The sequence below is a fragment of the Eurypyga helias genome, unplaced genomic scaffold (genome assembly GCF_000690775.1).
Source record: "Eurypyga helias isolate BGI_N326 unplaced genomic scaffold, ASM69077v1 scaffold38992, whole genome shotgun sequence".
NCBI lineage: Eukaryota > Metazoa > Chordata > Aves > Eurypygiformes > Eurypygidae > Eurypyga > Eurypyga helias.
This window is the reverse complement of record NW_010236151.1, coordinates 1,363-9,054: the sequence shown is the minus strand read 5'-3', so window position 1 is coordinate 9,054 and position 7,692 is coordinate 1,363.

The window sequence follows — 7,692 nt, the reverse complement described above, 5'->3', positions numbered from 1 at the left end:
AAAACTCACTATCAAGAGTTTATTACTTAATCTACAGGTGTGCAGAACTGCTTTACAGGAACAAAACGAGATCCAGGCCCAGGGCAGTTAGCACAACTCACAGTGCAATGCCAAACGGCTATGCAGAGCACTCTCTGCTTTACTGGTGTTCCTCTCAACACCAAACTGAAACCCAAAACATTGTCCTTCAGAACGGTATGACAGCAAGTTTGGATAAAATCTGGCAATACAGACTGCCACAGAGATAGTTATGGTATCTTTCAAGTACCAAACTGGGGACCAAGGCCAAATACCTGTAGGACCCCACAGGAAAACAAAGAAATCACACAGTATTTCACTTCCTTTGTGTCACATTATGATGATCTTGGGAACAATGAGGGGGAAATCCCACGTCTTCTTTTTTTTTGAAAAACTAAGGGCTTCTTCAGGAAGCACCAATTATGTTAAAAACCTAAAGACAAAGAACAACCCCATACAGCTGTACTCAAGTATCCATGCAGAAATTAAGTTCCTATGGCTCTCTGTTAAGGAAGGCAGAGAAGTTGCAAAAAAAAAGCACATAAAGGGGCAAGAAAGATCTTCCAAACTACTCCTGCTTTTGCTATAGCCTGGTATTTTCCCAAGCACAGGTCAAGGAGGAACCTGCAGTTTTAAAGGAATAAGAGTTGAATAGCTATGTTAAGAGAAGTTCCAGGAAATCTGATCAATGGATTATATCCACTTAAGAAACTGTCAACTGAGGAGGGAGAAGAACATAGCAACTGTGCAAGGAGCAACTAGCCCACAGAGGTATTATGTGTCAGCTCAGGGAAAGATAAATTTTGACACAGGAGATCCCACAGCGTCATGACAGGCAGCAAAGGAGCCCGTATTGACAGCTGGTTGCAAAGGGCCTACGTACACAAATCTCCTTTTACCTGAACTCGCACACGGGCAACGCTGTTACGGTGTTTGCTCAAAACCTGCTTTTCTGCTCCCTGAGTTTCAAAAACCGTCTACCAGCGACAGAGAAGACTGGTTCTAGCAGAGAGCATACCGGTAATCCTGAACAAAGTGGGTCACCAAAATCACAGAAATCTCCTCCTTAAACCCCTCACCGAGAGTGTTCCTAATAAAACAAACCTTACACCTGACACTGTGAGGGAAAGCAGGCAGATCTTTCTTTGAAAGGTAAGTGAAACAGTTGGCCATAAAACACACCTGCGATCAGGGACGCTCCATTTCCAGAAAGTTTCTGGACAGGACAACCGAAGTTCTTTGTTTAAAGATGCAAAGGGCATACACAAGTTTACTGCCTGACGTAGGTGTTGGCAAACGACAGAGGTCAGGCGGAACTTTCACTAAATTCATGCTACCGATGTCTCCTTTAAACACGCCCCAGCACGAGGATGAACTAATGCTGCGTAAAGTGCAGGAACTAACGAGTTGTTCTGCAATTCATTCAAACCCCATCCAGGCACAAAGCACTCAAGCCCCAGCACTGCGTGCGGAGCTCATGCCATCCAACATTCTGCCGAGTACCAACTTATCAACAGGACGGAAGAGTTACAGAAAGAGATTTCACTCCCTACTACGGCCAGCCATTTATCTGCATGCCAAGAATCTGTGATTCAGTATTAGTCACAGAGTCATTATGCGGCTTTATTCCACAGCTGAACCTCACCTCTTATTTACGTTATTACATGCTCTCACAGTACTCCACACGGAGGGGGCAGGGGGTGGTGGTTCAGTATATAGTAGCTAAAAATTTATTCTGCAGTCATGAATTCAGTTACCTTTCCTTTGTTAAAAAGACAACTTCAGAATCAAGAGAGGTTCAAAAGCAGGTACCATAGAACACTTGAAAAAACATACAGAACATAATGCTCTGCAGAGTTTAGAAAATCCCGAAACCACGGCCTAGCTGCAGGTTTCATTCATAAGACAAAAGTGGAAAAAAAGAATACCAACTGCACTGAAATTCCAGGATCTCAAGCAATTAGTCTACCACTAGGTCAAGTCTGACTTTCCGTGTAACAGTACAAACAGGTTTAATATTCACAACTGATGTTCAAGCTAACGTCCTGCTGTAGAATCAGAGTTGGAGCGGAACAATAAGGCAGAGACGTGACTCGCAGCAGACCAACGGCTGACACTGCACAACGTCGGCTGCAGAAACATGCAACTTGCATTTAATAAAACACAAAGTACAAATTCCGACAACAAAGCGGTAGGTTTTACAGCACCATGTGGGTTGTGGGAGCGCCTTCACACAAGGAAGTCTTTCAGCTCAAAGCGTGCGCGCTGCTCTTCCCGCAGGGGAGCACAGTGCAGACTCATGGCTAGCAGACATGGATGCAGGGACTGGCTGGACGTTATCTGAGTAACGCTTTCAGCTGGCATCCTCAAACCCTTTCACTCCACAGCATTTAGAGAAACACTCAGAATCAAATATAATATTTATCAGGTATGAACTGTAGGTCACTAACAGACATATGTAATGCATTAAATAAAGTTACATAATTATTCAAATAACGATATTGTTGTGAGGCCTGAAAAAAGTCTGATCAGCATCTAATTGTACAAACTCAAGGCTAATAGCGAGAGTAACACGGAAGTCAAACACTCCAAGTACAGTTCTTCCTACTATCAATGTGGGGAAGAAATCACATTTATAGTAACTGAAGCACAGCAGTCTATGAGGTACTCTAGATTGTATGGTTCATCTGTAATACAACTAGAAATAATCAGAATTCAATAGAGGTTTTAGATAGTTGTCTAAGTAAATACTCCATTGCTACCAAGAACATGCCAAAAGTAGCATCAAAATGTTTGCTGAAAGTGAAAATTCCTGCATACTACTCTCCTACCTACAATCCTGCCCTTTATTGTAAGCATTATCAACGGTCACTACTCCAAGACAAAACCAGAGAAATAGGTTTCATGCATGTCAGGATGAGATTTAAATTCTAAATAACTTTTAAATAAGGATTCTTTAAATCCTTCTTTAAGAAAAGACTGCAAAAGCCTAGAAACTATTTAAAAAAAAAATTTTAGAAAAACCACCAATGGTGACAATAAGCTATTTTGCAATACAAACCAGATCTTTTTACATTGAAAGTTATATGAAATCCTATATATTCATAAGGATTTCTTCAGAAAGAGCGTGAACACATAAAAGTAAATATCCTGGTTTTCAACTAGGAGTTTGGAAGGAGTTGTTTATCAGTGAGGTAACCTATATAAATAGCTTTGTACTCTAAGCTCATACCAGTCATGTCTGATACTGTACCGAAACCATTTTCTACTAAATTAAGTAATGATGCACCACCTTAACTTTCGCTCAAATGAACAATGTACTCCATTAGTTTTGCCTGATAGATAATGCCAATACCTAAGTTTGAAATGTTCTATGTTCCTTACACATCATTCCATGCATCCCCATTCCAAACAAAGGGGATGAGGCAGAGCTAACAAGACCACTGAATACATCAATCAATAAATATACTGGCATCAAAACCACATCGGGATGAACTGTATTATCAGCAAGTAACCTTATCATGGGTTTTACACCACATACAAAACTGCAGAAGGCAGGAAGGGAAGAAAAACTGATGTGACTTCATCTTGCCAGACCTCCGATTTGGCCTGTCCAGATACCGGTGTCAGTCATCCAGCTGACACTGTGAGCTGACCTCTGGAAGCCCGCGTATGCCCCACTCGCTGCAGCCCAGCTCATGGGGCAGGCAGGAGACCGTACTGTACTACAGGCTATTAATGTCCCGCTGCCTCCCCGGGCACTTCGGTACAGACCTGTCTCTGCCACTCACTTGGCAGAAGCTGGGCTCCCAGCACCTGCAAACTACGCTCCCGCCTAGGTTTGGGATCAGAGATCCAACAGATCTTACACAGGGCCGCACCACGTGAAGTACGAACAAAAGGGCAGGGAACTACGAGCAGATCATTTGCCACCAAAATCACTACAGTTGAGACTTCTTCATCTCCTCTTTCCCTTTTATCTGGGTTTTGCCCATGGATTTAGGATTAGGATCTGCTGATAACATAAACGGATCAAGACTTACTGAAGTGCCCTTACAGTGAACTGTATGCCTCAGTATATATACACACACTGTTGGTTGGGATTTTTTTAAATCCAGTTCCAGGCAAAGTCACAAAAAACAGCACAGCAGGCAGATGCAACCCAAGTTCCCCTTCATCCTGCTGTCTAAAGTTTATCTGACCCCCAAGTAGGACAGTCCAATCTAGAACTGAGGTGCCCTTTTGTTGCAAACATTCCTTCCAGGAATAGACACTGTGCTGGCTTTTGAGTCACAAACACCTGCACACCAAAAACTATACTAAGATCCCCTTACCCACTGCTGAGCACATTTCCAACAACCGAACACTTTGGCACCTGGTACCACGGGCTGCTTCTGAATCAGTGACGTAAAGGTCAAGAAGGCCATATCCAATTACCAATCCTTTCACTCCCTTCACAAGTAACGTTCAGCTAATATCCATACACAACTCTTTCACCTAACAAATACATGAACTAATTATTGCTAAGGGAGGTACCCCATGCTGACCCCCCAGGAAAAGAAACAAATAAAGCAGACAACTAGTAAATAATCAATCGCAGGACAAAAAAGACTGAAGCTCAGAAAGCACCGCTGTCATCACAAGTGACCAGCATCACCTGCTTACTCAAGGAATTGATACAGGAGAGCAGATCTAGCTGCAAAACACAAACATCAGAAGCAGGCATGGGGGAAGAAACAGATCCTGAGCTATGACATCAATTTTAGCAACCATGGTTTAATCTATGATATTACTGCTTATTTCCATTCACAAGCATAATTACCAATTCAAGGGTCCTTATGAGAGTTATGCAAGAACTTCAGCACTGAATCTCCTGGTTTAGGCTTATTCATGAAAAATCTAAACGACTTGCATTACTTACACTGCTTTCTTCGTAAGGATATTCCCAAAGGGCACAACTTGTGAAAGATACTCTTCACTCATTAGTACATCAGCAATCAATAATCACTGCCTGTGGCATTTCTCTTTTACCAGCCTAAAAGGGTCAGGCCAATGGCCTGTCAACAGCAGTAACTACAGGTATTTCTTGCACTAATCTATGCAACTTTCAGGAGATCAGTAACAACTCTGAAACACCCAATAAGTCTAGACACAATAAATAAATAAACGCTGAGCTTTGTAAGACAGTTGAAACCTTCAAAGAAAAAAAAATTATTCACTCCAGCTACCAGGTTTCCTGGGGTAGTAACTGGGTACAAACAGCTGTGTAAACTATAGTCCTAATGAGTTTCCTACTTTAACAGCTGTCGAGCTGAACACCATTCAAAAGGACTCACAGAGTTGTTTTCAAAGCCAACAATTAAAAATTGTAAAAAAAATATTAAAAGGCCATCATAATTTTTTATTGATACATAAACTTGTTCTCACACAGAACTGCTTGTCATGCTTTGACGCTGTACAATGTGGAGAAACGCTGTGTACTTCTCTGTTATCATTTTTTCCTTTATTAATATTTTGACTAGTGTCTACCTTGAGGCCTATGCCAACTCCTGCTACCAGAACAACTGCACCTCTTCAAAGAGAAACGGACCAAGAAGGAAGCACTTTAGGACCTGTACATTAAAGGCTGAGTTTCATTCTAATTCATATTTTTATCCATTTTATGCCCTTGGATAATCCAAACAGCTACTACTCTGGGACAGAAGGAGCACAAGGGCATGCAACACACGTGTCAGTTGGCAGCACTAAGTCCCTACAGTGGGTCTTTCAAAGCTAGTCAGGTGCCATCCTCAGGTAGAGGAAGTTACCTGGTGTTCAATTTACATACTTTGGTCTCACTTTATTTTAAGGCCCAACCTATTTCTTGTAAGCTGACACCTGAGCTCATGAATAATGTGCAGAACCAGGGCTCTAACACACATACAAGTCAGCATATGCTGGCTGAGGGAGATACTGGATAAAACAGCAGCTTTTGTCTTGTTCTTCTCAAGAGCTGCACAGACACCCTACTCAACGGGCACCAACCGAAACACAGGAGTTCCTGGATGAACGTCAGGAACACTTTGGCTTTTACTGCGAGAGTGACTGCGCGCGGGCAGAGACTGTCCAGGGCGGCTGGGGAGTCTGCATCCTCGGAGATACGCAAAGGCCATCAGGCCACGGTCCTGGGGAACTGGCTCTAGGCGGCCATGCTGGAGCAGGGGTGTGTGTGACACAGCCTCTGTCAGTCTCAACCATCTGTGATTCCATGAATTAATGATCTCAGTGAGACAGAGAATCACCATCCTGAAAACACTGCAGTCAGGCCAAGATGAGGCTGGAAGCACTCAACTTTCACTCTCCAACACACTTACAAGCCAAAAAAATGCAGGTATTTTTTGCCATTTCTCATAAAAAGTCTACTCTAACACCCCGAAGATAACAACTCACCTGCAATCTAGCACTCGCCCAGAAAGCATCAACTGCTCTGCTCTCAGGAAGTCCTCACCACACCTCTACCACACACAAACCCTTAGCTGGCAGGGTTCATCAACCCCATCCTTCCTACCTCTACCACACACAAACCCTTAGCTAGCAGGGTTCATCAACCCCATCTCCCCACTCCACAACACAAACCTCACCTTTCTTCAGAAGGCCATGAGTACGCTGAGCCCCACCAGTGCCATCTGTTCTCTACAGACAACCGGTGCTCAATATTATCACATATGCAAAGTCTTCTGAGCTGCAGGGAGTGGCTGAAAGCCGGCTCTGCTCTATACTGGGATAAAACACCAGGTAAATCTGCCCTTTTGGGCAGAATATATCACTTGTTTAAATCAAAAGGGGAAAAAAGCATGAATTTATTTGGAGATTTATAAAGTAAAGGTTAAATTTAGGTCACAGTGTTTTCTGTACAGGGAAGAGCATAAAGTAAGTTACCTTGGGGTGCAGTTACTGTCCACTGATTTATGCATCATGAAAAATTTTTACTTTTCGTGTATTTTAATAAAGCACATAATTTTCCTTACTAATTCATAGCCAGCACAGTGAATACACAAAAATACATGTGGGAAGAACTTCCTGTTAAAGCTGAAGTTTACTAAAATGAAGGAAGGAGGAAATTATTGGAGGAACAAAGGAACCTATGAAGAGTATCACTTACCATGGTCACCTCTCTAATACCTACTGGAAACTCCACTATGACACTCCAATGGAATTAATCACTACATTTGTTCTTCTACAGCTGAACTGAAGATCATATTAACGACTCATTAAAAAAAATCTGTCGTGCAATTGTTTACATAATTATTTTGGGTTTTATCTCTGCTGGCATAGCAGGATCCTTCCCATCTCATCTACCAGGAGGTATGCTGTGCTAATGACTCTGAATTCAGCCTGTTCTGCGGGCAAACCTCAGATTTCATCCCACCTCACTAACTCTGCTATTCTCTTCAGAAAAATTCTGCCACCTTCTACACAGTGACATGGGGCTTAGACAAGACGAGCCTACACTCATTATCTTACAAATGCTGTTACCAACGCTGTCAGTGTCCGAAATAGGATACTTCCTCAATGCGGCTGACAACCTTCCCTCTATTGCTTCAGAAACTTTAAACAGAAAGGTACTAGCGGTGTTTAGCCCCAAAATGCATGCATAGCCTCTGCCCCTCAACAGCACGATCACAAAATGGAGTC